Source organism: Chelon labrosus (assembly GCF_963514085.1).
Source record: "Chelon labrosus genome assembly, chromosome: 17".
Lineage (NCBI taxonomy): Eukaryota > Metazoa > Chordata > Actinopteri > Mugiliformes > Mugilidae > Chelon > Chelon labrosus.
The window spans coordinates 24,875,790-24,898,260 of NC_140350.1; the positions used below are offsets into that span (position 1 = coordinate 24,875,790).

General features: G+C 42.4%; 1 protein-coding gene across 4 annotated transcripts in view; it reads right to left on the reverse strand.

The window, feature by feature from the left end:
* LOC311503055 (polypeptide N-acetylgalactosaminyltransferase 10-like) overlaps positions 1–22,471 on the reverse strand; it is a gene marked incomplete at its 5' end in the record, with an annotated part of 69,557 nt that overhangs the window by 22,683 nt on the left and 24,403 nt on the right. The gene's annotated exons all lie outside the window — the stretch shown is intronic.

A 22,471-nucleotide genomic window follows, 5' to 3' on the forward strand; every position in this document is an offset into this window, starting at 1 on the left:
CAAGATAAGCACTAAAGAAAAAGTACAGTTGCTGCAGAAGCAGTCAGGGACAGTTTTAGGACGAGGAAGTTTTTCAACAACTAAAGTCGTACAGTTCCTCCAACTGCCTGTACCTGTGCATCATAAACATTCCTTTAAAGGACAAAGGAGAAAGAAAAGCTTTCTGTTCTCTGGTGCAGTTTTCCGCCTGAGGGACTTTCACATTTTCAATGCCGACATTTCAGACAGAACGCGATGCCACAGGAGCAGCGAATCAGACAAACCGGCAGGGATTCACAGGACCAACATCAGTAAATACGAATGAACGTAATCTTTCATCAGTAACGATTCAGTGAACAAGAGAAGACAACGTGCACATTTTGCTGCCAGGAGAAGTGTGAATCAGAGTCAAACAAGCTTGAGCTGGTTGTACATTATCTCGTATCAGGACAGGCTTTTACTTTGCAGCGTTACAGGACTGACCCTATCCCAACACATGATGCAAACCATCATCTTCCTGAGCCGTCCTAAGCACTTTCAGGTGGTCAGACAACAATTTACACAGCATTGCAGTTGAGTCGTGCACAATTTAAAAACCATTAGTCGGAAACAAGTTGCTTTGATGGTTACCCTGAAGAGAGAGGCTTTATTTATGATGTTGTAGATGAGAGTGACTTTTCCTGTTAAATATCCTTTACAAATGATGATTTAAGGCCTAAAATATAATAAAAAGGTCTGGTTTTGTTATGTATTAGTGGCCATGTTAACCCATGGAGGCTGCAGCCACACTGTCAAATGTTTAGGTGAATGTTATCTTCAAAAGGAGAATGTGAATCCTCGATCATTAACCTTCGCTTTGTAGCAACACTGTCTGGACGGCATCCACTGTTTTCACGTAAGGCAAGAGGTGCAACAGCACAGCTGGATATCCAATTTTCTGAACAACCTGAAAACCTGTGTCTTCTCACCTGAGGAGGTTGTCGCAGCCTGTCTTCATGTCTCTTTTGACTGAAGTATGAAAAGTAGATTTATTTATTTTATTTATATATATATATATACATACACTCTCATTCTCGAGGGTAAGAGCACAAGCCTTGAATGCTCTCCGTGGTTTGAATAGGAAAATCATTCCTGAAGCACTCAAAACATGACACATGACTTTGACAGCTTCTTTGCAAAGAGCCACAATACCGCCCATCTGCAGGAGAGGAGAGCCAGACTAAGAGATGCTGAAATGTTGACCTTTTATCTTCATCCGTTAGAAAGTTTATTTACTTACATGCCAACTGCAGATCCAAGCGAGATGACATTGACAGAAAGCAAGAGAAGTAGCTATTGCTCCAAAAGGCCTTTCCAAAGGATGCAGCTTTGCCAAATTCAAGAGGGAAAAAAAGTATTGTCTTTTATTTATTTATATGTATATTTTTTTAGAAATGGCAGAAAGTACGTCTGCAAAATGGAAAAAATTCCAGAGAAGACAAAATGATGAAAAGGGGGAACTGAATAAATATGTATTGTTCACATCTGAACAGCCGTCCTTGTACAGTCGTCTCCTCTGTGTCTGCAGGAGTGTAAATCTTATGTTTTTATCACTAAAGCGTTCGTTGGGGAAAAAAATAAGAATCACATTTGCAAGCGTAGGATGTGAAGGTAATCACTCCGACCCCAGTACTTCTCTCTGTTATCGCTGCTGCTTAAAGGCAATTATATGTCAGGATTCAATTCAACCATTGGTGAAGAATGTGTTGCCTTTTTTTTTTTTTTTTTCTTTTTTTACATTTTGAGGTGATTGTGGACTGTTTTCAAAGCAGACTTCATGACATGAAGCAGGTAAACACAGGTGGGATTAATGATGGCTCAGGTCCATTAAGGGTCCCAGAAAGACATGACGGGGAGCATCCACAAAAGCACGAAAAGCAAGAAGTGGAATTTAGCCATAATACACACTGTATTTGTTAGCTTTGAATGACACAGTATTTTTTATTTTTTTTGTCCCACACACAGGCTTCTTCCTTGCCTTGTAACCAGAGATGGAATTCATGTCCACATGAATAGGCAACGAGAAGCCGATTTTCATTTTCTGTAACCGGGTCATTTGAGCGAGAGGCAGAGTTCACCCTGGACAGGTCGCCAGGTCACCAGAGAGAACCCACGCAGACACAGGGACAAAATGCAAACTCCACACAGAAAAGCCCCAGCCAGCTGATGGATTCAAACCACTCTGATCTTAATTCAAATATTCATTCATTCATCTGGAGGAGCTGGAGCCTATCACAGCTGTCATTGGTCTAGAGGGGGGGTCCACCCTGGACAGGTCTCCAGTCTATCACAGGGCTAACACAGAGAGACACTCACACCTACGGCCAATTTAGAATCACCAATGAACCTAACCAGCATGTCTTTGGACGGTGGGAGGAAGCTGGAGAACCTGGAGAGAACCCACGCAGACACAGGGAGAACATGCAGACTACACACAGAAAGGAACCAGTCAGCCCACAGATTCAAGTCACTCTGATCTTAATTAAAATATAACAACAAAAAAATTTTAATTAAAAATTCAGTCAAAACCTAATCCTTCGTCCATCCTTCCTCGATGTTCTTCAAGATGATAGCTTTGTCCTTCCTGGTTCCCACTGGACTCCAGTGAAGGTCAGCCATCTTTATTTTCTGCTGTGCTTATAGCTTTGCCCACCAGGTGACCTGCACTCTGTAAAATGTGACACAGTGACAAGGGCTCCGCAAGGTCGTCGTCAAACTGTGAAGAAAAGGCATCTGGTCCTCTCTGTGTGCTCCTGCAATCAGTCAACCCATTAAAAACTGACCATTACAAGGCCGACACCGGCTCTTTGTGAACGCTCGCCCCGCACCGAGTGACACTTACATCATCCTGCTAATGACAGGAAGCGGGGCAAAATTAATCAAAGAACATTCGCCCCTTGTGTGGAGAGAGAGCTTGTACAGGGAGAGGTGAGGGAGAGAGATCAGAGCATTTAATTATGATTGGTTAAATTTCCCTGAATAAATTGGAATACAGCTCATACTGTTTACCAGAAGCAAGGAGGCAATTAATCACTCTAATGAGAGCGAGCTGATGTCAGCAAACACATTAGTCTTTATTAGATTGTGAAATGGAAGAGAGTGGAGGGCGGAGGCGTGGTGGATGTTGGGGTCGTTTCCCAGCGTGAAGCACTGGGAGGAATCGCTCATCACGCACCAGGTGGGGGATAGAAATGGGCTCAGATTAGACTCCAACTAAACTTCCTTTTTCTGTTAGCCTGCCTCCCCAGACTCCATCACTACATCACTCGTGTGGGCGAGCCTGGATCTGGCCGGCCGCCTTTCATCTGCTCACGTGGGAAAGCACGAGTTTGTGGTCAGCAGTTGGAAAGACGCTCGGCCTCAGGCACCTCCTCCTCCTCACAGTGACAGTGTTTAAAATGTACGTCAGTGCGTCGTGAAATAAAACCACACAGACTCACAGGAGTTTCAAAGTGCTGCTGGTGAAATCAGATCTTTTACTGCATCAAATGCACCTCAATTCCCATCCATTAAATAAAATATCAGCCAATAAATCACCATTAAATACCTTATTTAGGATTCTTATTACAAGTTCACATTGTGAGTTCCAGAAATTACTCATAAATTCTGATTAAGCATTGAGCTGAGCCCCGTCCACACATAAAGCAAACTGCTCATCCGTCAGGATTTTGTTATGGGCAGTTGGTCTCTAATGGACGTTCCAGGCTCTGGTTACCCAGGTAACCTTCTTGTACATTTACCAACACAAATGTTTGAGTGAAACAAGCAGAACATAAAACAAATGTTGTAGTGTGGAGTGTTTGGACGTAGCTAGCTCTTCAAGAGAAAACCAAGAGGGAAAGACTCAAGAAGCACAACGTTATCAAACTGATGAATTTCAGCTGTGGCCTTCATCAAGAAACACACTGTAAAGGGCATTTTAAATAAAAGGAAAGTAAAAGAGAAAGCCAACGTGTTTGGGGTTTGCATCACATGACAATCGGCTCAGTTAGATTGGCTCAAAGTTGAGGTTAGTGCTGCTAAAGGTTTCAAATTCAACTCGAATTTAATCAACATTCTTTGCTATCTCGCCGCCCCCTGCGTGGACAATCCTTAAGTTAAATTACGAAACATTCACTGTTTCACCAACTGTTTGAACACAGCATGAAAATCTTTGTTCTTTGTAAGACACTTTCTACACCGTCTATCCTCGCTGACCCTAAATGCTTTTGTACAGCTGGAACGGAATCAGGCCACTTGATAAATGTTTGAACCATTCACACCCAGAAAATTTTAGACGTATGAGACATTTTGTTAAATAATTAATGTATGAAACATAACAAACAACTCTATTCGGATCTGTTAACAAATAGCAAAACACACTTACTAACTGGTAATGGTAAAGGTCTTATATTTATGCTTTGCTTTTCTACCTAAAGCTCCTAAAGCTATATATGCTAATACAATCTGAATATATTTGATATATGCATGTACATATAAAATACACATCCAAAATGTACAGATCAGGCCTTTTTTAAATGCATTATAGTGTCAGTAATGTGTGAGGTGAACTTCCTGCATGAGATAAGCACATGCATGTTTACACCAGCAGCATCCTCCCTGATTGATGGATTTTTTTTTAAACACACTGGATCCAACGTGGCACACTGAGCTGTTTCCAGGGTGGCGGATTAAACGCCACACCCTCTGGCACACCAACAAAGAACCAGAGCTGCTTGTTTATTCCCTCGGCAGAATATTCTAGTGCCCTCGTGAACTCCATCTCACTCTGTCAATTTTCTTCCTGCGTGGATTTCTGCTGCTATCGTTAAATAAATGCTTTCCGAGGGAGTGACTGAGCATAATGCAGGTCGGTGTTTGGGGGAGGGGGTTTGGGGGGAGGTCGGGTTGGTACACGGGAAACAAAGGAGGTCAAGCTTCAGAATATCATGAAACACTGTTTAATTGGTTGTTGTGTTTGAGAGACAACACATGGTGGTTGATGTAGGTGCAGTTTAGGCTTCTCTCGCTCTGCTGCAGCAGCTTTGACCCTGATGTCAACCATGTTGTAAGAGTGTAAAATCAGAAAGTACACTCTTAAGGAAATGGAAATAAACAGCCTCCTTCTGTCTAGCCTGGAAACCAGACCAGCGTCCCCACCCCTGATTTTTTTGCTCTGTTATCCTCTCAAATATAATATCTCCAATACAATAGATGCCAATTAGATACAATAGATAGACTATAACATTCGTGGCAGATTGACGGTGAATAACATCACTGTCGTGAATCAGGACAGTAAAATCTGGAGGCAGATGATGCATCTGTGTACAGGTCACAGCCACTAGTCATCAAACTCAAGCCAATATGAATGTGGATCTCTGAGTGAGTAACAATATCTGCTGAGAAGATTTCATTAACCACAGGAATTCACATTTTTAGATGCCACAGCTGCAAGGAGTCACAAGGGAGCTTCAGCCTCATTTCATACGAAGAAATGTGGAATATATCGTCCTTCAAGATCTCAGGAAGTTATCTGCAGTGGGTACTGTCATCTACATTAGAACAGATGAGCAGTAAGTGCATTGTAGTACTATTTAAAATAAAAAGTGGTGTGTGTATTACTTTGGGAATTTAAGAAGATCAAAATCAAAGCAGAGAAAACAGTTAAGTGGACGTTCCAGGCTCTGGTTGCCGTGGTAACCTTCTAGGAAAGAGGGCAAAAAGACAATTTCAAAAACACAACCTCAGACATATTCATTGATATTATGGTATTTTCCTCAATGGGCCGTCCATACCGCCAACTCCATCATATAATCTGACTGGGATTCTGAGTCTGCCTCCTGAGGCGACGTCCAGAAAATAACCTCAACCTCAACAAAACCAAAGACATCAGGGAGTGCAGGGCCGACCTCTCGCCCATCCTCGTTAGCGGAGACTCCCGCGTTCTTTAAGTTTCTCTGAAAATCTCTCCCAGTCAGCTAACAGCGCTGCACTTCCTGAGAGTCCTAAAGGAAAAACCATTTGTGCAGTGAGCTGCTGGTGGCCTTCTACCACTCTGCTATGAAGAGCGTGGTACGCAGGGTGCTCAGCAGCTGATCGGAAAACTCTACAGCAGCACAGAGGAGAAAAAATCAGCTGCCCTCTAACCTCAGTCCACGACATTGCAGAACGCCCGCTACCTCTCAAGGGCAAAAAACACTGAAAGACTTCTCCCCCATGTTTGACCTCCTGCTCCCTGGGATGTGATACAGGTCCATAAAACCTCACAGCACCAGACTGATGAACAGCTTTTTCCCCAAAGCCAGCTGAATGTTTTACATTCTCGTGCAATATATTTTATATTTATTATGCTCTTACTCTGTCTCAGACTGTCTGAGTGCATGTAGTATTTTTTTTTATATGTATGCTTCTAGTTTATTCTTCTTAAAAGCACTTTTGTTGTATGGTGCATACAGTGACGGTAGAGGCTTTCCTAATTCCTAAGTGTCATAATATCAGAAAAAGATATCGTAGTAAAAAAGAAAAGCGCTCTCTCTCTCCGAGGATGATTCAAGAGGGAGGCAAAGTGAAAGAAAATAAATCATACAGAACGATTATCTGCTACAGAACCAGAGGGGAGAAAAAGTATAAGGTTGCATGTGTTTAGCCGGGTTAAGCTTCAGGCCCTGATAGCCTGAAGCTATACCTGGGGCAGGGAGTCAGATTTTGTTCTCCACCTAAAAAAAAAGATGTTTCCATCGAGATTTTCTAACATCACCTGAACTTATTAAGTATTTCACCACCTACATGCAACGTCAGAGATCAGACCTGGACCTAGAAATCCACAAGTTACTGCCCTGAAATCTAGGAATTCTCTCTTTTTTTTTTTTTTTTTTTCAACTGCAGCTGCAGGATCTGTTCTTTTCTTTATTTTATGGTGTATTATGGATTTATGGTAATTCAGTTTTATTTCAACACTCCCTCATCATGTGTCTCTTCATTTCACTTCCGGCCCTGATGTGTTTGCTCTTGTCTCATTAGTTTCACCTGTGTCCCATTTCCCAATCAGTGAACCTTCGGTGGAAACTGTGAGATTTCGGATACGTTCTCCAAACTTCCAAACAGAAGAGTTAATTAAAGCCCGGTTTTGTGCTGATTTTGTAAATATAAACTTTATTAAAATGTGTTGTAATATATGCAATACATTATTGGATTTTGTTATGTGGCCTGTTTCAAATGATAAAGAGAAAAGAAATACCTCAGCAGACAATCGGATGCTCCTGCAGCCCATCGAAACCCATTCCAAACCAGCTCAGATGACGTGTGCGACCGTGTTGCTGTTGTCCATCACTGCATAAATCCCCACCTAATTTGATCTGATCTGATTTGAGCGGGCTGGCAGATTGTTGCCAGGACATAATTAACTCCCAACAGAGAGACTCCAGACCAACTTTCCTCCAAAAAGCTTTTGTGGGCAGAGAAAGTTTGGGCTGGCTTCCAGGCTAATGATATATAACTATTTTTTCAAAAATCAAATGTCACTCACTATCACTATATTCAATCTGAATGTAAATACACACTCAAACATTATTTCAGAGTTAGAAACGGAAACCGACTGGACCTGACTTCCCTTAGATAAATTAACAAAAGTAGTTTTAGTAAAGCGCTTGTTCTGTGAATTCTTAATAACTTTAATGACAGGACAAAATGTTTGTAATGATGTTGTGATTAGTTGTCCTGGGTTTCTGTTTCATTTTGTTAAGTTCTTGATTTCCTGCTTTGTGTTACTCCCTGTGTTTCCCTCTCTCTGATTAGGTCATTGGTTTCTCCTTGTGCTCTGTCTTGATTAGTGTCACCTGTGTCTCATCATCCCTCTGTCCTGTGTATATATAACCCTGCCTTCATCTTTGTTCCTTGTCGTGTCGTACTTGCTTCAAGCCCTGCTTTCATGCCATGATTCTTGTTTCTCGTCATTCATGTCTTGTCTTAGTTTTTGTCTTGTCGCATGTAGCTCACTTTTTCATAGATTATGTTTCAATGAAGTTTTTGTTTCCTCACATCTGGAATTTCCTGACATGTCTGCACTGCTTTAAGTCTTTTTTTTGTTTTTTGTTAATTAAAAACGTTTTCGCCAACTCCTGCCTCAGCCTTCTCAGTCCTGCATCTGCCTCTTAACCCCATTACCTCACATCCAGTCCTGCCAATGTTTTTGTATTACTGAATTAAGTTTAAAAAGTGGCCAGACTGAGTCTTCATACTTCTTTAGTGCGTTGAGCTCTCTTGGCTGCCGTATCATAGTGTCTCGTATATTTGAAAAATAATGAAATTAGCCTTTATTTAAAATACTGTGGGACTTTCATGTTATATTTAAGTCTGTGGAGTTCAAGGCCCTGCCAAATGAGTGACTGGGCTAATCAGCAGCAGGCAAAAATTACACCCAATCTTAAATTAGTTGGATACAATCCTACGTGTTTCACCTCAAGCAGCAATAACTGTTCTCCAGAGCAGAGGACAAAAGCAGCAGCAGTAGTGATGGAGTAGCCTAAAGTGGCTAGGAGTATGGAAGAGACTTTAGTGTAAAATGTGAGCTATGAATTTAACCAATGCTCAGGAAGAATGAAACAGAAACATCCAGGGAAACTTCCAGATGCTCCAGATAAAATAAAACAGAACCCTGCGTTCAGAGGAAGGATTACAGTCTAAAAAAGAAAGCCGTCGTCAGCGAGGACAAACCCAGATGACTTCTGCTGCAGCTTTTTCTAACTGAAAGTGTCATTTTTTTCTCACTGCCAGATGTGGGAGACAAAATTTCCAAATACAGAAAATGTGTTGCTCACTTGATTTATTTTGTCTTTACAAAGTAACAGCACATGATAAAACACTGAAGGGCAGCTCGGATGGAAGCAGAAATGCTAAGTGGTTTTTAAATGAAGCTCATGTCAAACATTTTCTAGGTCATAACTTAATGCAGAGGCCTTATTGCAATAGAAACATCACCATCGCTACCTTGGAAGCCATTTAATTTGTCCTCAAACAAGTAAACGTGACTCATCTGGTCCCCTCCTCGTCAGAAAGACGATTTGCATCGATCAGCTCCCACTGAAGGCTCAACGTCTCTAAATGGCAATACTCAATTAGCCGCTTTTGTCCTCTGTCGTCTGTCTCCCTCTCAACCTCCCTCTTCACATCGCTCTCTCCCTCGTCTCTCCGTCACACTTCACTGAGCGCCATTACCTCATTATCTCCCCACACCCTCAGTCACATACACAATCAGGAACACACACACACACACACACACACTGACTTGAATGAATAAACATGCAGAACTTTGTTCGGTCTTTCTGCATTGCTGCCTCTCTCTCTCTCTCTTTCTCTCATTCTCTCGCTCTTCGTATTTGCCTCCATCGCCGCCTGTCTCACAAATCATCTCCTATCTGCTAATCACCGCTGCCTCCTCTCCCCACCGCTCCATCACGCAGATGGCGAGGCCGCTGCCGTAGATAAGACCGTTCAAAAGTAACTCCGCACTGCTGACAGCCGCTTTCTCAGGCAACGACTAAATCATCAGTAAAACCGCCCCAAAATGTTGCCTCTTTGTGTAGTCACTGCTCTGTATATTTATTTCTGCTCAGGCTTCTCTCTGATGCCCCAGATGTTGCCTGCTTGCAGGTGTAGCCAGAATATAGTGATATTGTTGGGTCAGTAGGCCAACAAACACCTCGCTCCACAGTAACAGGTCTAGCAGCTAGTGGTGAGATTACTATGAAATAGACTGTGAAGGAGCACAACACCCTGACTATTCATGTCCCACCAGGTCAAAAATATGTTCTAATCATTTTTGTCTTAAACAACGTATGATGGAAAAGCTTCTGTAGATATTCATGATCTCCAGGGCATCTCTCTACTTTCGGGTCTTCACAATCTTGACACAAAGGGGGAAAAAAACTCAATCAGCTAGTTCTACATCTTGTCTCGCCCAGATGATTTGACTGACCCAGCGGCATTTTGGCTGGGGCATAATCAGACCAACACAGACCAACTTTCCACTGCAAACACTGAAATAAGTAAGATCAGTCAAGCTGCCAACTTTTCACATATCTCATTGACCCAAAAGGCAAAGGCAGTTTAAACACAATGTTGCTGTACAGAGGATGAACCTTTTTGGCCAAACTAAGGGTCAAGTAATACCTAAAGTATTTTTTGAATTCATTCATCTTTTGTAACCACTTGCCCAGCTGTCATTGGTCTAGAGGGGGGGTCCACCCTGGACAGGTCTCCAGTCTATCACAGGACTAACACAGAGAGACACTCACACCTACGGCCAATTTAGAATCACCAATGAACCTAACCAGCATGTCTTTGGACGGTGGGAGGAAGCTGGAGAACCTGGAGAGAACCCACGCAGACACAGGGAGAACATGCAAACACACAGAAAGGAACCAGGCGGCCTGGATTAGAACCTAGAACCTTCTGGTGGCTGTAAAGCATCAGTGCTAACCACCGCACCACTGTGCCGCCCACCTAAAATATTTTTTGTAGTGGAATTCTGTCTAGTTAGAGACATTGACCTCCAAATACACTCAGATCCAAACAGACAAAAACATGAATGAAACCACTACTAGACTAGAATGAGCTCACAGAGGACCTATAGTTTTGAACCACGTCCACACGGTCGCAGCACAAGAAACACATTTTGAAGCGTCTGAAATCCAAAAACAAATAGATGCTCTCACAATAAGAACTGTCTGGGGAGTGGTAGGAATCTGACGAGCACACCTCCGCACTCAGACTCCATTAGTGTCATTCTGTTTCTCTCATGCTGGGTTCATAGTGTGATGAAAGAAAACAAACAAGTAAACACTTTAAAAAGCTAGTCTTCGTGATGTGGCCATTCCAGCAGACAGATAAATGTTTGTAGTTTCATTCAGACCATGCACACCGGATACAATGAAAGAACACTGCTCAGAGAAACGAAAGGAGCACTTTGAAAACACTTCAGATCTCAATAGCAAAAGAGATGCTGAATATACAGATGTAGACTGGATGATGTGTGAGGAAAGAGAGGATGCCACTTTGGTTGACGGAAATGAACATGTTCAATAATAAATTTGCATAAAAATTTAATTGCAGCAACTCAAAGTGGTCCTCAGTAGTTTGTATGGCCTCCACGTGCTTCCTCCAAATGATAAGCCGAATGGTGTCCTGGGGGTATCTCCTCCCAGATCTGGACTAGGACATCTCCTCCCAGATCTGGACTAGGACATCTCCTGGACAGTCTGAGGTGCAAACTGGCAGCTTCGGATGGACGGAAACATAACATCCCAGGGGTGTTCTGTTGGATTTAGGACAGGCAAACCTGGGGGCCAGCGTACACACTCTCGCCACATGAGGCCGGGCATTGCCGTGCACCAAGAGGAGCCCAGGACTCACTGCACCCATGGGTCCAAGGATTTAATGGCAGTCAGGATGCTGCTGTCTAGCCAGTAGAGATCTGTGCCGTCCCTCCATGGATATACCTCCTCAGACCATCACTGACACACTACCAAACCGGTCATGATGAACGAAGTTACGGGCAGCATAACGTTCTCCATTGACACTTTCACTTCTGTCACATGTGCTCAGGGTGAACCTGATCTCATCTCTGAAAAGCACAGGGCGCCAGTGGTGGACCTGCCAATTCTGGTGTTGTATTACAAATGACAATCAAGCTACATGGTGCCAGGCAGTGAGCACAGGACCCACTCGAGGACGTCTGGCCTTCAGTTCATTCTCATGAAATCTGTTCCTGATTGTTTGGTCAGAGACATTCACACCAGTGGCCTGCTGAAGGTCATTTTCTAGGGCTCTGGCAGTGCTCACCATGTTCCTCTTTGTTCCTTGTCCAGCTCTCCTAGAGTAACTGCCTGTCTCCTGGAATTTCCTCTGTGCACAGCAAACCTTCTGACAGCGACACGTATTGATGTGCCATCCTGGAGAAGTGGGACTGCCTGTCCAACCTCTGCAGGGTCCAGGTATCCCCTCATGCTACCAGTAGTGACACTGACCCTAGCCAAATGCAAAATTAGTGAAACCTCATTCCAGTTTTGGGGGCCGTCTAATTGTTGCCCCACTAATGCAACTGTTGTTAATTTCATTGACACTAAAGCAGCTGAAACTCATTAACACCCCCCACTGCTACTTTACTGACCACATCAATATCCCAGAAGTTCAACTGACTTGATGCTATACTCTGATTTAAAAGTGTTCCTTTAATATTTTTGAGCAGTGTACAAGGTAAATCTCTTGCACCGGTGGCCCCAGGTTAGAGTCTGTGCCAACGCCTGCTGGGAGCCCTGCTGTGCGACTGGCAGACCGCCTCGACATCTGACTGAAGATACATCAGAAGTCACTCTGCTTAAGAGCAGCGTACATGCAGCTCCTTTTTTGAAATGAAGTATTGCGGCCATTTGCTCAGCTGATCCCATCGGGGAGCAGAAAGTGGGGAAGTAATGGGACGATCAATCTGCTGATGGCAGACTTCCATCACAGAGTAGCTGATAGTGCAGTGTGCCAGTGCGGTCCCACTGAGTAAATACAGGCTTTGTTTCTGGCTGTGATTACAGGACACAAGTCTTTTCTTCATTCCGAATAAAAAATCAATGTTATTGACAAACGCAGCAAAAGTATTTACAGAGCTGAACAAAATGACAGGACAAGCAGTCCTAGTCCCAGGCTGTGCAGCGGACAAACACAAACGAGCAGTTCCACCCAAACACAATCCACCATCGTCAATGAATTAGAATTGGACACTTGGCACAGTTAATGGTTTTCTGCGGCGTTTTCTATTGAAGGAGCTCTGATCAGAGTTTATCACCCCCGCAGTAATAAAGCACGCTAGTGCTGCTTTCAGTGGGAGGCTGTGAGCTTGTGGTTACAAAACGGGAAATCGGGTAAACAAAATGCTAAAAGTGAAAAGTTGCACTCATAACTAGTGAATCAGAATAGTGTTTCACTGCAATAAAACCTAAATCGCTTGGTTACAGACATTTATAGCCCTGTTGTCGTACAGCTGTAAGTTGTGAGAGCATTGCTGCTACGCAACGGTTTGTTTCTAGGAGCCGACATAACGAAAAGATGATATAATTAGGAACAAGATAAACTAAACTGTGAACTTAGCATCCACCTACAACACTTCTGAAAGTGTCTGCAAACACACCAGTCAGCCACAACATTATGACCACTGACAGGAGAAGTAAATAACATTGACCATCTTGTGACAGGTCAGTGTTCTACTGGGAAACTTTTGGACCTGGCATTCATTGGTGTGGATGTTACTTAGACATGTAGCACCCACCTAGACCAGACCAGGCCCCCCCACCCCATAGCAATGACACTCCTTGATAGCAGCAGCCATCCCCAGCAGGATGCAGCCTGACACAGACACACACACAAAAACACTTTAGGAACAACAAAAAAACAAAACATGAAGAACAGCACAAGGTGTTGACCTGGGGGGTATTCCAGAAAGCAGGTTTACCGCTAACTCTGGGTATGTAAACCCAGAGTTAGCGGTAAACCTGGGATTTCGGTTCCAGAACGCTCAAAAATGATCAGGCTATGTAAGTAACTATGGTAACATAGGCTCTGAACTTAACCTGGTAGGGGTAGGTTTTGTTCAGGTTATGTTCGGGTATTTAAGTGCACGTTCAGCCAGACCGCTGTTTCCACACTTGTCACACAATGACGTTTCCTTTTGAGGAAGATCCAATTGACATTGAAGCACAAATCATTCGGGCTATTCACCGTGAGAGGGTGATAAGACCACGACTTAATATCCTTTCTTTTCCTGATGAGTTTTTGCCAGAGCGCTACTGTTTTTCTGCGGAATCTTTAATTTATTTAAACAACATTCTCCATCCCCACATTTCGAACGTTACGCATCGTGGATTCGCTCATCGTAATTGTTGCGCGTGCGATAACCTATTGCACAACATTGCAACGTTGCGCAATGAATTAGTTCCTGCTATTGAGGAGCAGATAGGAACACATTCAGCAACTTGACATCAGAGATGGTCAAAGAATGCGTGATGAAATCTGTCACAATCACTTCAACCAAAAAAAGTAAAATAAATGCACGTAAGACTGTTTCACACATTTATTTGCCCATTGCGTGTTTCATGGCCTGAAAAGAGAAAACACTTCATTATAGAGCAAATGTTCTGATCCAGTGTTCTCATGCACTGACAGAAAACATGAAGCAACTATGCTCTAGTATCTGCACAGCCCATTTCTTTACCTCGATCTTTAATTTGATTCCTCCGTGACTGCTGATAATGTCTCTTCATCCTCCTGTTATTTATATGAACGGTAATATTGGCTATAAATTGGTGATTTTCGAACATGCAAGGCTACACAAATTAGACATAAGTGATTTAGGCGTAGGCCTATTAGGGTAAATACATTGCACTAGTTCATGTTGCTCCTCCTGGGAGGTTGAGGGCTCCGATGACGTGCCCCCAGAAATCCCCTCCATCATCGGACGCCCTCGATTGATACTGATCGCCAACTCCTCCACAGGGGGGGGGGCACCTCTGGCCCAGAACCGGTCTTCCTCTCCTCTGCTTTCTTCCTATTGGCTTTGAAATGAACGTAACTTGTTGCAATATGGCAATTCAAGAATATAATACTGGATAAGTGATGTCTAAGATGATGCACCCAGATATATCTTACCAACTTGGACAAAGTTTTTATATTTTGTTTTGACCTGCGGCCACGTTCTCTTGAGGGCGGTCGGGTTACATCTAATTAAAAATAATACAATATATGACAAGGTATTCTATAGTATAAGAAAGTCTCATACAAAGCAGTTAATATGTAGCCTAATATCTACTGAATTATTGTGCTTCTGACACATTAGTGTGCTATAGCCTACTAAACTTACGCATTTGCGCGGTCGGCAATTCTCTGCCAAGCAAAATCTCGTTCCTTGGCAGACGCGCAAGTATTGCTTTTTTCGTGATTATCGCTCTTTCCTCCTCGTACGCCTCGAGCAGAACTTGCTGCTCCGCTTCAGAAAAATAGGCTGCTCTGCGCTTTGCCATTTTTACTCATGGTTTCGACTCTCAATAGATGATGCCTTTATAACTTCGCCGTGATCGCGCACAACTCTAGGTTAAACAATCCGGGGTTGATTGAACTGATTGCTAACCGGTGTTTTGGAACCGACAGCTCGGGTTTAGTCGCCTCAGGTTCAGACAACCCAGAGGTTAAGTTTTATCTCAGTGTTTGTTAAACCTGCTTTCTGGAATACCCCCCTGGCCTCCAAATTCACTAGATCCCAAACTGATCAAGTATCTGTGGGATGATCCACAGAGGCTCCTCCCCTCAAAGGCCCCCCCACTAACAACACTGATCAGACACCACAGGACACCCTCAGAAGGCCCATGTCCATTCTCTGATGAGTCACCACAATATTAGGAAGGTGGTCATAATGATATTGCAACTCGTGAACTCAGACCTTAAAGAGAATCTCCAGTTCCAAGGTTGTGAAGACCACAAGAGTTCATATCGAGTTTTTAAAATTAACTTGGTAAACACGACCCCAGTATTGAAGGCGGCATAAGATTCATTAAAAATGTTTACTCAAAGCAGTTGCCAGTTTGTTTTCACTCAAGAAGTATGAGGGCAAACGACTGACAAAGCGCTGGTGGAGAGAATTTACTTGACGGTGAAGCGTGTTATGTTTGCTCCAGTGGGTGAGCATGCACGCAGCACAGGAACAGAATATTCATAGTTTAAAATGGGTGTTTACATGAAAGATTATTATTCTGACCGGTCAGTTCTCTGTTTGTTATCAATACTGTGAGGATGTTATTCTGTGAGGGACTCAACACAGAGATGCTCATGCTGAATATTCCATACTGCATCTCCATAGTTTTCAAAGAAACTACTCTGCAACTCAGCTCGCCCCTTTCAACTCTTCCAGTGACATGGCCAAGGGAGATGAATGAATAATACCTTTTCTCTGCATCATTAAATCTTGTCAGAGTCCTGAACAAAGTTTCCAGCCTCATCTTGCTCTTTATGTGCTGGTGGACCGGCTGGCCTGCTGCCAGGTGTGAATGTGTGAATATGTTCTCTCCTGCAGCTGTGGCTGTGAATAATGCTTTCTGTCAGCTTGTTTTTATTAATGAGCTTAAAAATCACCAAGAGCATTTTTAATGTGTGACAAAGCTCATTGAACTGCCAACAAAATACACCAATTAGCCATAACATTACAACAATTACATTACAATTACAGGTGAAGTGAATAACACTGATTATCTGGTTACCATAGCACCTGTCGGCTGTTGGAATATATTATACAGAAAGTGAACATTTTGTCCTCAATGTTGATCTTACAAGCAGGAAAAACTTCTCATGTCATCTGACACTCCAATATTGCGACTCTTCTTTTAAGAGGGTGTTCCTGATCTGCAGTGATCAGAGGAATTAAAAGTGATAAAAAGGCGACAAGGTCACGGGCAGATGAGCTACTGTAGCTCCTGATAAAGTTAATGCTGGTTCTGATTGAAAGGCGATTGAAACACATAGTAGTGCATCCAAATTTGCTGCATAGTCCCAGACCAGGGTTAGCCCATGCTAACCCCACTCTCTACTGCAATGGGCACGTGAGCAGCAGATATGGACCATTTGACAAAAAGGAAGAAGGTAGCCTGCCTGGTCAGCACAGCTTTAGAGGTCTAGTGGGGTTGGTACCTCAACGGGTCAGGGGTGGTATGGCAATAAAAAACAGAGGACACCTGCACAATGGTCATAATGTTATGGCTGATGACCATAACAGATTCTCCTTCTAAGGATGTTGTTTATTTTAATCAGTTATTTTCTTAGAAGCCTATATGGCTGTGTACGCAAACACACATACCTTAAAATATCCTGCTAAGCTCAATAACACGTGCACAAAGACTAATGAAATAACAAACATTTTATGTTTAGTGGAAATGGCTGACTTTAGTGCTGAACACTAAAAATGACAATTTTTCTCAAAAATGAAATCCTAATATTGCAGAATGAATGATTATGTTGTGTCATGACTGTGAGATTCAAAAATGTGGTAATAGTGGGAGTCAATGGGACATTTTTGTCCACTAATGACTAAAGACTGTAGTAAATTTTAAATTGGATGCTGCACAAAAACTAATAATGCTTTCAAGTCAATATTTTAGATATTGTTGGTCATATTCAAGACTGATTTGATGCCCCAACCCCCCAACATTAGTTTTATGGAAAATTACATTTTTTTTTTCATAAGAAAATTTTGACTTTAAATAATAAAACTGGAATGTAAAGGGTTCAGATCCTCAAAATGATTGAATTTTTGGTAGCTTTGTAAAGTGCTGAAATGGTTTAGCAGATTTATGCAGAAAGAAAATATCAGAAAAAATATTAATCAGTTTTTAAAGCAGTTTTTTGGAAGTGGATATTTTTTCAGTGTTCTGTTGAACTATTCAAATCTTTTAGTTTGAAATTCAAATTTTGTGTAGAGAGAGACTTGTGCAGTAACACAGCCAAGATGAAGAGGAAAACATTGCCCAAATGTCACTAATGATGCATTAGGGTTAGAATATTTTTTATATTCTTGTGGTTCGAGTCATGTTGACAATATTTAGCCAGAAAAACAACATTCCCCTGCTCTTCACCCAAAACCATTAATCCTCCTCCGGCTGACTTAAAAAGGCCAGCTCCAGTATCATTGAATTGAACTGTGCTATCACCGGCTGCACTCCATTAAGACTAATTGGTCAGTTCAGCTGAGGGTAAACTAGTGCTCGTGCCCTTTCTTGTTTTCTCTTTAGCGCTGAAGGAATCGATGCGTGAAATTAAATACATTGTCTTCTGTAATTACTAGGTTAGTTAATTTAGTTCAGATGTGCCTAATTATCTTTGTATGTCAGCTCCACGGGTCAGCGAGCTTTGAATGTACACTTCATCCTCGTGGTTTTGCATCTGTGCGTATTTTTATTTTATTTTTTTTAAGATGCTGTTTGAGTTCTATGAGCTCATTTAAAAGCCTGTTGCAGAGAGATATCAGAAATCAATCCTTATTAAGATGATGAATAAAGAAAATTATGTCGGTAGATTCCAACGGTGACTCAGTTTAACTATAAACTACGATAACACACTGTATACAGCTTGTCACTATGACATAAAACAAGTTTCTGTCGTGGTTCTGTGTTTTGATTCCTGTGTTCATGTTTTGAGTTTCGTTCATGTTTCATGTTTTTCAGTTTCCTGTTTTATTTTGTTAAGTTCTTGGTTTCCTGTCTTGTGTCTTTTCCTGTATCTTCCCCCTTTGTGATTGTCTTCCCCGTCTTGATTGATTTCACCCGTTTCTCGTCACCCTCCTGTCCCGTGTGTGTATATATAACCACATTCTTAAGACATTCTTTTGAAAAGTAAGATTCCTTTACGTGTGACCAGCACGTCAGCAGCAGTGGGGATTAGAAGCAGAGGTGAGGTTTGACATTGTGAGCGCTGAGCTCCGGTGGCGACTACAGGTGATGCTGGCGGATCTGTGAGAGTCAGACTTAGGAGCTTTGTCGATCTGATCCCGGTAAAGGCTGACATGGTGGAACATATGACACTCCAACGGGCTCACACTCTAACACTGGCATGCAGCTTAGCATACATGCAGCATTCCCTCTCTTCGCCTCCCCCAGATTTTTCCATGTTCCCCTGATGTGGGGAAGACGGAGGCAGCTTTTCTGTTATTTTCTGTTACAACAACTTTCTCTGCCCTGTCTGGCCATAAATCCATGAAATGACTTGGGCTCTGCAGCAGCAGCATTCAGCGCTCATGCTCATTGTGAAAGCTGAGCTAAGAGAAATATTCAACCATTCACTCAGTGTGACCATCTTGAGACGGCAGAAGGGAAACTATGGGAATCTCTTGGTTACTATAACCACTTGCACTGACAATCAGTAAGTATCTCTGTTGATAATAGGATTAGACTGGGTTAGAGTTGCTGACTGCATGACCCTAGCTTGCACACAAAATGTTTATGGGGGGAAAGTTGGTCTGGAGTCGCTCCGTTGGGGACTGATTATGCTCCGGCAAAGATCTGGGCCAATCAAATGGTTGGGGTTGGATTTATGTGCTGATGAACAGAAGAGTAACAGTGACGTAATTATATACACCATCTAAGCGCCGTGGAGTTGAATTTGTTTACAACAAAATGTCTCTGATTGGTTGGAGGGCCACCCAAGTTGCATGCTCATATTCTGGTATAAAATGTGCCTATTTAACCTCCAAAAATAGTAGCCCCTGGTCAGTACATACAAAACTAAATGTTCAAAAGAGAAAGCGCCTTCTCTGAGGTCTGAAGAGGGCATTCAACATTTAATTATATGTTTAACGAGCTTTGCAAATCAGTTCAAACTGAACAGGACATCTGCTATGTCTGATTTGGCAGCACAATGGAAATTCTGTGGCTTTAAATGTATAACTTTTGTGAAGCTTAACACCATGCAGTATGCGGTAGTGGGGGGGATGAGATGAAAGCTAGTGTCAAAACGAGGCGCTATAAAAGCGCCTGTGTCGGCTCTGATCGCAAAACATGCTCGCTGTCTGTAGCTCGGTGTCACGGTTGAGCTGCTGGCTGTAAAAGTGAGCTGAGTGCTGGTCAGAGAAAGCAGGACGAGAGATAAACCGAGAGGCACAGGCTGAGGGATCTCACCAACATGCTGAGCTGGCCTCGACTGACAACTGAAAAAAATAATGAAAACTGAGGAGAAGAAACCAAAAACTGGACTGTATAACAAGGGTCAGAGCAGAGAGAAGTTAGAGGATGTATGTTGAAGGAAAAACAAGCTGCCACAGTTTGAATATTAAGAGAATGACTGTGTCAGCTCTTAATGTCGTCTGTGAGGTCTGACAGCACCGGGGTTATTTTAGCATTTTGAAAAAGCAGTCGTCCATCATTCCAGTTTTGATTGCACCAAATAAAAAAAAATTCTAATCAGATAAATAGAAAATCAAACTCTGTATCCATTTAGTCCTCCAGCCAATCAGAGGCATTGTTATAAACAAACTCAACTCCACAGCGTATCACTGTTACTCTTCTGTCCAGACTGCTCAAACCATGTGGTTGGGTCATTAATTTACACATTTTCAAGCCAGTGTTTCATATGAGGAAATAAAATAAGCACTAGAATGTGACAACTGTTCCACTGTTCATCAAAACAAATAAAAAAAGAAGGTGTGTGTCACAGGTGTAAATAGACACATGAGTGGTTTGATGAATAAAAGAGCAGGTTTTGTTGCTATGGTACCTCTCTAACATCAGCGTCAAAGAGTATTTGTCATCTGCAGGTTGCTGTGGAACAAATGGGAGCTGAAGCTGAAGGTCTGACTTTATCCTCTTTAAATCTGTTAATTGGACGACTCTGACAGACTAATTCTAACAACAGTAGATCTTTTATTTACTTTATTCATTTTCAAAAATAGTTGCAAGGTGAGACCTCTATGGACCGGACTTATTTAACCAAGCCACAGGTGCTCAGTCCGACTGAGATGTGGGGACTTTGGAGGCCAAGTAAACATCTTGAACTAGTTGTTGTGTTTCTTAGACCATTCATGAACCATTGCTGCTTTGTGGCAAGACGCATTGTGATGCTTGAAAGAGGCTACAGCCGTCAGAGAATAGGGTTGTTCATGGTCTGCAACAACAACAACAATGGCAGGGCCCAAGGTCTAACAACAGAACACACTGCCCAAAGCATCACACTGCCTCCACCAGCTTGCACATTCAATGCAGCGGTTCCCAAACTTTTTTGGCTGCGCACACCCTTCTATGTCCCTACTGGCTTGACGCACGACCCACAACATAAATAACAAAGAGCATATGCTCAGGAACAGATAAAAACAAGAAGATCCATCTGAGGATTTGCAGGTGCAGCGTAGGTGGCTCAGCTACGTGCGCATACAGTGCATAGAAGAAGATAACGTCTTCTCCGCCATTGAGGCCCCCTAGAGGCAGCTCACGCACCCCCGGGGGTATTTTGGGAATCCCTGCTGTAGTGCATCCTGGTGCAAGGTGCTCCCAAAGACCAGGTCACCTTCTTCAATTTTTCCACTCGTTAAATCCACTTCCACTTGCCCATTTATCCTGCTTCTAACACAGCTGTGTTAGCTGTGTATCAGCTGTGAGGACACGTGATAGTATGCCATGATAGCAGGCATTATTCACTTCACCTCTCGGTGGTCATAATGTTATGGCTGATCTGAGCATGTACTCTTCACGATGCATTCTCCCTGAAATTTAATTTACCTCAAGAGTCACAGTTACAAGCCTCTCTGAGTCTTCTAACTGCTGCAGGCGACTGTAGACTCTGCAGCCGAAGTTAAGTGGAGACGTAACGACTCAGCATCAGCAGAACTGACTGGCAGGCTCTCTCACTGTGTGTGTGAGTGTGTGTGTGAGTGTGTGCGTGGGTGTTACGCCCTTTGTCACGGTGCGTTGGGCTGTTAATGACTCTTGCAGGTTGATTCTGCGTTGTGAATGAGAATTAGATCCCAGCTGCTCGAGTGAGAGCTTTCATTTCTGCTCTCCTGTAACATTATAAGGGTCTTTCAGGAGCTTTAAGTGTGTGTGCATAGTCATGGTTTACGTTTAACTTTTAGATCAGATTAGTTTTACTGTGCTGGATGAATAAGAATGAAAAAAGCTGCAACAGTTTTATTTTTGTTTTTCTTTAATGGATTTTCAGTTAATTAATTTATCACTGTTTCCATTTTTAACATTTGCACTTTCTGGACGACTCGACCGAGTTGAACCGTTTTACTCCTTGGAGTTGGAGAACCAGGTCAGCATCCTTTGTTCCCACTCAATAAATCGCCAGAGCGTTAAGGCTCAGTTTGTAATTTTATTATCGAGCACTGACCTCTGACCCAGAAATGCAAATACTGCAGAAAGAGTTAATGGGTGAACTGACTCCTCCTTCATGTGTTCATCCACCTATTAATTATAACAACTCCTCAAACATCATTTTAGCATTTTACACGTAGATACTATTTAATAAGCTAAAAGGAATAAATGATTTTTTTTTTTTTAACCTTAATTTTAATTTTTTTGACCCTGGTTGTTTTAACTTACATTATTTTTTAAACTGTTTGCCCTGTAGCACTTTGAGATTGCTTTAAATGAAAAGTGCAATACAAATAAAATTGATTATTATTATTATTAGTAGTTTGTGCTCATAGTTACATGTCATTTAAAAGCAAAGCAAAACTCTGTAGTTAACAGATGCTATGAGCTAACTGTAAGAGTAATTCGTTCCTCAAACAGGGCCAATGAATCTGTCAAACAATCTGTGTACAAACCTAATTATCCTAAATAAGGCTGTACTGCTCTGTCGGGACAGGTTTCTGCTCACTTGTTTCAAGACTTTTTGACTTGAAAGCACAATAACTCACGCTACACTCTATCATCAATTCATCCGCCTCCTCTTTTCCATA